The following is an 11,082-nucleotide window of genomic DNA, read 5'->3' on the forward strand; positions in this document are numbered from 1 at the left end:
GCCCCTGGCAATGATGTGAAGTGGGATAGAGCTATATCAGAGCCACGCCCCTCAACCCATGCCCCCTCCCCACCACTGAAAAATAAATTAACTCTGACCTGGACAGAACCAGTTCATCACTCTGGTATTTTCACTAAAAGTTTGTGTTTTCCAAAAAAATCAGCTTCTAAAGAGCCTGCCAGCTCATACTTAAGAAATGAAAAAATAAAGGACTCAAATAGATCCTAATATTAGTCAGCAGTGTTACTGGTGCAAACTGACCTAAACAAGGGATATACAGCATTTCACACACATGGAAATAATCTCTTGAAGGGGACTTAATTGCATGCTTAAAATGAATTTGAGCTTGGGATAAGTGTAGGTTATACAAGAACAGATACATTCTCTGTCTTCTGCAGGATCACCTTAGACTAGGTGCCAGATTTTAGACCAACAACTTCAGATGAGCACATTTGCACGCAGGAAATTGTATCAATGTAGGCATTCAGAAAGCTTAACAGACCTAATCTGCCTTAATATTCCACCTCAGCACTCATTCTATTCAACTGTTTGGATGACTTCCTTATTTTCTCAAAATAGAAGAGACTGTGCAAGACCTCAGCTTCTCACACACAGCTCAGCAGTACTCTGTGGATAGGTGGCACTCTAGGGAAGCAGGCACATGCCATAAAGACATAATCGATATCTCTGCCTTCATAATGACACATCTGCTCTTGTGGTACACTAAAATGGACTGAGAAAAATAGCAAAATATTGCAGTAATTTATTAATATATCTATGACTCTGTAGGCCCTCCTGTGACAACTTGATGCATACAGGTGAAAACATCTCTTCTTTTTTTTTTAGGGCAATTGTGGAAAAGCCTTGAACTTTGATGACACATTAATTATATGCTGAACTGAAGGTCACCCCAAATAATTTTCATCCAAATGATTTGGGTTTTTCAGTTAGAATAATGTTTACTTACAAATTTTTCTTCCTTCCCTCTTTCTTCCTGTTCTGGAAAGAAACAATGCCTTGGGCTTGTTCATATATCTACCATTTTGAATAATTTTTAATTTAAGTGGAACATGAACCACAATATCTGCAGGAAGCTATAAACTCTTACAGCCTGTCACTGTCTTAAATGTTCAGTGTGAGTGCAATGCCTTACTGCAAAATGTTCCTTGTCCCTCAGAACTACCAGAATGCTAGTTAAAGAGCTTTAATTTTATGTTTAGAGAAGGTGTTATATAAAAATGTACAGTTTCATAAGGCACAATTCTTACGAAGAGGTAGCAACTTGACCTTACTCATGAACTGTAGTGCCTGGAATGTTAAATAGAACAGCATTTTGTTTGATTTTCTTTATGACTTACAGGGACACTTTATAGATGGTATTTAAAATGTCAGCTATATTTATGTTACTATAGAAATATATGAGCATTTCCTTTTGTATTGTCTTCAAGGTTTGCAAAAAAGAAAAAACTCTAGTCACAATCACAGAATTGTTTTTAGAAAAGGCATATTTGCCTGATAAGCAAAAAGCATTGGGACTTGGTCTTGAAACTTTAAATTCCACTTCTTCCTATCAAAAATTGTACCACATCTTGAAAAATACAAAAAGTACAAAATTACACCCTAAATATATATAGAATTTTTAATTACAAAAAATTAGATGATGAATTGCCATACCTTGTGTTTTACGACGCAAATGAATGAAGTGAAATTAAAATAAATTAATAATAAGGGATACAAAAAATGTAAATGGACACCTTTCCCTGCAATCTTTTATGAAAAACACTCCTGGATACATTTATAGTAGTGATAACTTTTAGCTAAACCAGCCAGCTTATATTCAGACAATGTTATCATTATTCAAGGGAGAGAATTATATATTCTGGGAATTGGAGTGCATGCACAAAATTTGACAGTGATGTAAATTATCAAGCCAATGTCCAGAGGGAGCATGCTGTAAATAGGAATCATATCTTTAATTCAATCCTCACCGGTATCATTGCCTGCCTCGAAAACAGATAAAATTAGAAATTTTGCAGAACAAAGTGAAAGGTTTAAGTGTAGTCTCAAACAAAAGTTTGTTCATCCTCCACAATACAGGGCAGAGTGCATCTACCTTTCTGCAAGACATAAGCCTCAAGTGGATGAAACAAAAATTAAGAACAAGTCCCAAAAAGTTACCAGTGGAAGAAATTAATTTAAACCTCTCTCCTGCCTTAACTGTGTGTAATCTGCATGAAATATCTCTTTCTCTTCTAAACACTATCCCTTTCTTCTTCCATGTATAGATGGTTGTTTTGGCACAGAGACTGCTGAGGACAGAAAACAGGATCTGTGCAGTAAATATTGCAGGACATGGAGGTGTTTATCCTTGCTGACCATGAGTAATGGTGAATTTCAAAAGGTAGAGCAAAGAGGTAGGAACCCAAAACCATGAGCAGAAATTTTCTGTAATGATGTCTTGTATTCATACAGAATGCACTTGGATTCATAGAAGGCATTTTACAATTGAGTAGCTATGTGACTTTAGTCTGTCTACATATATCTACATGTAGGGTTATTCTTGTTCATTTATTGCAGAAACCCTTTGAGGCCCCAGTCAAACCCAAACCTCCTCTCATACTGGACATGATATTTACAGCAGTAAATACTGTGAATGCAAACGTTTTCACTCCAGCAGTCTAAGAAAAAGCAGCATTACTATGAGAGTTTTACAGAAAAGAAAACTGAGGAATTAAGTGCCTTGGTCAAGGCCTGCAGGAATCCTATAGAGGACAGCTTGTCCCTGAGGAGCACGTCAGTGCGACATCTCTGCAATGATGAAGCACAGTCAGCTGACTGCACACTTAAAGATGTTCCATGAATGTGTTGTTAGAATAACAAGTTTTGCTAGCCAAACAGTGATAGTGTAAAAAATGAAGTTTTTATCAGCTGTATATGAAACATTAATATGTACAAAAAGAAAAACTAGAAGAAAAATGAGATGGTTACTTCAAATAGTAAGTAGTTTAATCCAGAAAGACACCGACATAAATCCTTTCCTGAAGAATTTCTGATGTTCACTGGAAATCAAGTTTTGTTTGAAGCCAGTATTATACATATTACTTTAATAAATACCTACAGCAATGAATATTTATCATTTTGTAGTTTTAACGATCCAGAAGACATTATGTATCAGTGCTTGCAGTTTTATTACTAAAATTCACATACAACTACAGGCTTTACAAATGATGTTTTTGAAATAATAGTACTCTGAAATGGTACTAATTAGGGTAAGAATATTGGGTTGCTCAGAATAGAAGATTGTTGTGAAGTTAATTATCCTTAAGAAGGAAAGCTAATGTCTTAAAAATGAAATTATTGCAAAGACAGAAGAGAGAGAAATTGCCAGTTTCAAAGATAGAGATACACAGTGTCCAAAACAAAACAGATCCAGAGATATTTTTGTTTACCATTTTGAGGTATAGAGTAACATGCAAATTCAGAGCAAACAGATTCTATGAATGATGAATTTTCCAGTTTTATGTATATCAGCTCATCATTTTGCAAGGGAATGGTCAGGTGAACAGGAAATACTACTGAGTGCTTCTCTGGCTGTCTGCCATGCTCCAAATGATGGCTAATAAAATTACACCAACACTTGAGAGATTGTCTTAAAAGTAAAAACCAACATTTTAAGGTGAGAATCTGAACATTGTAAGTTTATCTTAAGAAATCGTATACATCTAGAAGTTACTACTTTATTATAGTAAAAATGTTCTGAGCTTTGACTTATTTTCCATAACATGTTTTCTGATAGCTGTATAAATATTGTAATGTCCTTTTACTTACCCTTATGCAGTGAAAGCTATTTACTCATTTTAACAAGTTTCAAAAACCTGTGTTCCTGTTCCTGTGCTGAAAACATCACTGTGAGATGCTCTAACTAAATAATGAATTAAACTTTTAAATTGTGATTGGTTTTAATTGAGAAAGAAGTAAGAAGCAAATAGAAAAACTGTTCTTAATTTTTTCCATTATTAATCTGATAAAATTTTAGGAATGATGAATGCATACATTCAATATCATCTAGCAGCAAATAAAACTTTTCATTAGTAACATTCAAGGATGATGGAAAAAAACTTCTTCAATTTTTAGGTGTGAAATAGCTACCATTAGTTCTTAAAGCAAAAAAAAAGGTAATTTTTCAGATTATCTTATATAAAGGATTGTTGTAGAAAAATGGTCCAATCAGTCCCCTAAAAAGCTCTGATACAGCAGAAATTCATTATCATCAATGACTGTATTCAAGGCACACAAGGCTGTCTACTCATTTTTTTATGTGCATCTACTATCCAAGAAAAGCATCTCAGGTGTAGAAAACAGTTGATGACATAACAGTTAGGCTTCAAATCCTGGTATCCCTCAAATCAGAAATTTGAGGTGTAGCAGGGAGTTTTCACATAATCAAATTGATGTCTCTGCAGTTTGTTATATTAAAGACTTCCTCTATCAAAGCAGCCTTGTGGGATTCTGTGGGATTTTTGTGTTTCACTGATGCACCTCCACTCCATAACACATAAACTTTATAAAAATGAAAACCAGAAGAAGTGTATGTGTTTGTTAAATAATTAGTCATGTCATTCACCTGAGAATTTAAAAATCAAGTTCTAAATGTGCACTGTTACTAATGATACCTTCTTTAAACAGATTTTAATAAATAATTGTTGTATAGATAATTCACAAGAAGGAACAAAATCTATTTCACATCATCATTATTTTCCTATTAAAAGCAAGCAGAGCAACAATGCTTATCGGCAGAGTAAAAACCTGGACTGTAAATACATGGGAAGCATAATCATGTGGATATGACACTTCTACAGACCAAGTTAAATTACAATTTAGAACTGTACAGACATTAAGAATATCATGATTTCTCCTGTAGTAGTAGAGCACCTTATTTAAATACCTCTTGCCCACATAACACTGTAAAGCTGTTGAGTGATACACTGCAATGTACAGTTCTGCAATTCTGTATCCCTTTTAATGAAATAACACATTGACTGTAAGCTCTTTAGCCTAGAAAAACTCTCAAACAACCTATCCCCATGAACAAATGGTGGGATTAGCTCTGAGCAGCAAGAGAACCCCAAATGGCCAGGTGCCATAATTGACTGAACTGCTCTCATGCTGGTGAAAAGCAGAGCACTGAGAGTCACATTGGGCATTTTAGTAACACCATAACTTGTAGCTCTGTTAGGTGATAACATTTTTTCTGTTGTCCTGAGAAGCACATTCATTCCCTGTTGTACATCTTACATAGTGCTGTTCTCTTTCTGAAAGTGCCAGCAGCAAGACAATGAGCAGGGATTAATGGTATGGAGGCAGCTGGGCTGTTTGAACGAAAAAAATTGCATCATTGGTGAAGACACCTGAAATGCTGGAGCTCCATATGTGCAATTCTTATCTCTTCTTGCTCCTTAAACAACATAACTCTAAGGGATGGCTCAGCTGAGAAAACTAATATGAGCTAAAAAGAAAAGGAAGAAGGTACCACAGATTGAACAATTTAAATAGGCATGGAAAAGAAGGATAACTAAGGTTAGACCCTTACCAAGAAACCTAGCAGGATCTTATGTTAAGTACATTGCTAATGTAGAAATTACCTTTCTCCAATATTATTGTTTCCCTTTATTCATCTATCCTTTATCCCCTAAAATTTCTTTTCACATAAATCCTTGGATTCAGTTTTTGCAAATGGAAAAAAGATTATCATACTTTAAATATATTCTTTTGAACAGGTTTGAAGAGTGGCTGAAATAATTCAACTGGCTTTTTCTGGACAAATGAAATAAGAAATGGTTATTTCCAGAAGCCATATCACACCACCTCATATTAATGTATCTTGTCAGTACTATCCCTTTCTGTTTAATACAGCAATTGCTATGTCTTCTGCAGAGGTCAGGATATTTTCAGCCTCCCTGTAGATTGTCTAAATGAAGATGTGCTGATAGAGTATTCTCTGCATTTCTGGAGATGTACAGATAAGGCAGCCTGTGCATTTGTTCTAGCCCACACATGGGTTGTCATCATTCCCTGTATATTTTGTCTTCTTAGAATTGGGGGAAAAGATTGCAGCTGGCAGATATTTCAGCCAAAATTTAAAACAATGTAAGCCTTAATATTTTTGCCTGAATTGGATGATTCAGAGATTTTAAGTACCTGTCAAGATATTGTCAGAACCTGTGGATGGACAAGGTTCAGAACCCTTACATCTGAACTCTCACAAAGCCTCCTGCTCTGTGAGTTATCATCTTTTCAGTTTGGGCAGTAGTTTCTGTCCTTGCTGCTCTCTTCAGAACATGTAAATAGCAAATGTTTGGAGTAAGAGGTCTGAAGTAACAGATATAAGAGATAACTTCTGTGATCTATTGATTCATGTATTTTAAGTATAAAAGGCATCATAATGATGATCTAATCTGACCTCTTAAATGATGCAGGGCAAGGAGTTTCAGTGGGAAATTTCTATATTAATAATCTCTGTTTAACTTTCACCATATTTTTAAGAAAGTTATCCAATCTTACTCATCACATGATGAATAACTCATCTCATCCCTTGCTGAGTTTTCCCAGTGATTAATTACTCTCACTATTAAAATTTCTGATTTATTTCTAGTTCAAATTTGTCTAGCCTCATCTACTAACCACTGGATCTCATTACACCTTTCCCTATTAGATTAAAAAGGCATCTACCACCAGAAATGTCTGTCCTGTACAGTTACTTTAATAGCATAATCAAGTCACCTTTTAACCTTCTCACAGATAAACTAAACAGATTGAGTTCAATTAACAAACCTCCATCCTGCCTTCAGGGAAAAGGAGCAGTGGTACTCTTTGGAAAGGTTTCATTAAATAAGCCACATTAATTCACCAGATTTTTTTTTCAAAGCTTTCTGTACAGTTGCATGTGATTTTGTTTCACTTACTAATGTCTGGCAGAAACAGAAATAAAATGTCTTTTTTCTTCCCTCAGGTCCACAAAAGCACTTGAGTGTGCTAAAGCTGGTTGTTCCCAAAGATTACTTTATTCAATCATCTTCAGGAGCAGAATTCATTTGACACTGCAAGTTGGACCCCTGAAATCTGGATGCTATTCAGTGAGAGATCTGGACATGTAGAAGTGGAGCTCAAAGACACAAGCAGCCTGAGTAGGGAGAGAGAGAGAGAGAATAGAGAAGAACATTTCTACAAGTTGGCTTCCAGCAGAATGGAGACTGGGATTCTTAGCCAGTAGCCTCTTCTTGATTCAGACATGCAAGTCATCCACTCAGAAGTATACAAAAATAAATTCTCACTTCCAAAAAGAAAAGGAAGAAAAAAATAAAAGAGAGATCTAATCTACTACACTAGAGAAAAAGATAACATCCATTCTACTCCAAAGAGGATAAATCTAAATATTCAAACTTCACAGAGACTGAAAAAAAAAATTAAATTGAGTATGTGCATGACTGATGAAGCCACTCATCTGGCAAAGAGCAATCAATGCCTTGTTTATGAAAGCTGCTTATTACAGGTTTAGTACAAAATGCCTTAGCAGGCCCAGAAGCAGGGAGTCCTTTCAGAGGTAACTGCCCATGTTAAGGAATTACAAAGCCTTTTTCCTTCTCTGATCATGCATTTTTCTATTGACTACATATATACATACACATACTATTAGAAAATTGAATTATATAATTGTATAATTATAAATTATAATTTATTAGCTATAAATATAGAAATCTCACTGCAAATTCCACTGCATCGCATCTTACTTTAACCACATCAAATGCTTCTGTGGATTTTGGCCATGGATTTTAAGCCAAAGACAGGCATTTTTCCAGCATCTGTCATTTATTTTCTTGTGGTGTTGAATTTATGTTCATCAATGTAAGCTGTGAGTACTTTCACCTTTAGGTAAGTGTAATGCTAATCAATGTTGCTCACCTAGTTGAAACTGATGTTTTTAACTGATGTTAAAAACTCTGTTTCCTTATTTTTAAGTTTATGTTTCTCCATACAAACTTTGTATAACATATATGTCATCCTCTTCAAACCCTCTGAAGGCCATAAGGATGTTTAAATCCTGGTAAAAGCACTATCAAAACTTCTGTCACAATGGTATGAAGTAAACACAAATAATTCAAGACTAAGTGGTGGAATTATTTGGTTCCAGTTATAAGCTTCCAGTTCTGTAAGTCTTCCTATGGTGTTGAAATCAAAGCTTTGTATTATGGTTAGAAAATCTATTAGACCAAGTTTTTCTCTAGTCATTTATTTGTATACACACTTGCTATCCACATAATGCCACTGCTGACTATGCAAATAAATATAGATGTATTTTGCTTGTTTTCAAAGAAAACAAATATGAAATATTCCTTTATCAAAAAAAGTTTGTTTTTCTACAACCCAATTGATTTTTATTTACTGCTTGTAACAAGAATTTTTATTTGTTTTATCATCTCTGGATATTGTAACAGTGGTGCATTTATAATTGTGTAGTTGATGCCACTCTTCCATTAAGATTATAGCTAACGATAAGAAAATTTGATGTTTCACCATGTGGAAGTAAAGCCAGGGGAGGCTAGCAGGAGTGAAGAATATGTTCAGAGGCTCTGTACTGTGTAAGTTACCACAGCAAGGAGAGAATGGAAGATAACAGTGAGTTGCTGATGTTTGTATCGTGACGTTGAACATAGGTGGTAGATTGTTCAAAGGGGAAATTACTGTCATTCTGAAACATGCAGGCATCACACATAGACTGACTAGTGTTCATGAAGATTCCATGGTGATGGATGAGATCTTGCAGTATTGTGGAATCACATTTTCTCTGACTGTAATATTCCTAAGCCCTATCCAGTGGAGTACATTTTGATATGTGCATCAGAAGCACTGGAATATTTGGGCAAATCAAGTTTCTGAAGATCACTGTGCTTTTCAAGGGTTGCAATGGGTGGCTGGTTTGTGGGAACCTGACTGCATGGAAATATGTACATAGTGGATTACAAAGGATTTGTGTGCACTGAAATAGGGCATAGTTGTGTTCAGTCTGAAACAGCTAGCCTTCATCTACTTCTGTACCCAGAAATGCTTGAGATGCCATCCCTTTGGTTTCAAGAAAAATTTGCACTGAAACTCATATATGACCTGTTGTGTTTGACAGTCAGGATGGTTCCACCAGAAAGATCATAATGGGAGCAGAAGAGAGCCTTGGCACAGTGGTTCTGTGAGTGATTACAGACTATAGGATCTTTTCAGGTTTTTTTCATGGTGCCAAGAGTTGCTACTGAGACGGGGTCTCAGGCTAGTTGCTGCGGCAACATTGTCCACAGTATGAAAAATCATATGAAAAATGTTTTCATTCAGTCACCACTGACCACAAAACAGCAGATGCATTTTTTACTGCACAGATAATTTTTCCCACCCTGTTCTTTTTTTCACTTCATGTGGAGAAGTCTAATTCCTATTTGCATAGTTTAGATGCTACTGCTGACACACAGTCTCCACTGATGTTATTGCCAGGGTCAATGTAGAAATGTGTCTGTGTATTTCTTTAGTAGAAATAACTTGCATTTCTTTGAAAGTATAGGTCACATATACAGTGTATTTACACTGAATTTGTCTAGTGTATAAAGTCAGTCTACAAACCCTAAACCTAAGCACTTGTTCCATACTTTTATTCTCTCATAAAAGGAATAGGATACTGAGTTCAGGTGTGTTTTTAATAGAAGAACTTAATGAAAAAAATGTTTCCTAAGAGTATTACAGTCATTTGTCTAAATGTCATAGATGTTCCACAGATTGTATAGTCAGCTTCTTCAGGGAGGAAAAAGATTGCCTTTTCAGATTATCATTTTGCCCTTTCTTTAAGATTCTCACATTAAGACAAATTAAATGATTGCCTAAGAAAGCCCTTTGAAGCTTGGTGGAAGAAAGAAGCTTCTAAGCAAGTCTCTAATTCACAATCTCTCTCCTTCCATACTGTAACTTTAATTAGTCCCGTTACAATATTCAACAGTAATGGATTCAATTAGATAACTGGATGACCATGTCTTGTAAGTAATTATGAATGGTTTCAGCTAAGACACCCAGAGTGCTGACTTTTAAAAAGTGAATGAAAAGGTGTCTAGTGGATTAATTCTCATGTATAAACTCTTGCCCTAAAATCTTAAACCTGCAACATTTATTTGGAATGTTCACACATTAAAAATTACCCCAACATTCCCTATTACTCTTCAGATCATTTTCTTCCCATACCTTATATCAAACTCTATTTTTTGTAAATGCTCTGCAACACACAGTGCCTGTGCTAGTAAATGTGCTAAGCTACCAGTAAGTAAATGACTTTGGAAATTAGTTGGAGGTTAATTCTTTGCCTCATTGCCCCCCCCCAAAGTACCCAAACTGTAATTGATTTTGATGGCATTCACCAAGTGCCTTGGCCTGTTGAATAATGAAGGAGCACTTACAAAGACAGCCACTGAATATAGCAACAATTATGTGGGGTATCAATGAGACATCATTAAAAGTTTAATGCTTCCGCACTTAATCAACTTTGCCCTACCTTTAACAGCTTTGTTGCTTTAGGAAATCTGCAAAGTTTTGAGTGTCAGTGTGTTGCACGTGTTTTACATCCATCAATTCAGAGAAATGTTCGCTCAGGGTAAGCATGTCTAGGCCTGACATATTTAAGGAGCTGTGAAAGCATAAAAGAAAAATGATAGACAATTACTGGTGCTGGGGAAATGTCAGGCCCTGCATGTGTGTGCTGAATGGGGCATTTGTCACTCACATGGTCACAGTGCCCTAAGGACAGCATCATCTTACTCTGTTTTTTGATTACTCACAGGTAACAAAAGAAATGACAGATTTATTTTTTCAGTCATAACAGATTCAGCTAATCAGCTATCAAGTAATTCATCTTCAGGATTTTTAGCTGGTTTGTGCAATTTTTTTTATGATTGACAGTAGTGATTATAGCCATATCTTAATGGTAATTTATTGAACGTTTTATGTTTGCATTAAATAACTATTGAAATAAAAGTTGTGAGGAGTTTAAGAAACTAATGA

Source organism: Cyanistes caeruleus, chromosome 4 (assembly GCF_971803275.1).
Source record: "Cyanistes caeruleus chromosome 4, bCyaCae1.hap1.1, whole genome shotgun sequence".
Classification (NCBI taxonomy): Eukaryota; Metazoa; Chordata; class Aves; order Passeriformes; family Paridae; genus Cyanistes; species Cyanistes caeruleus.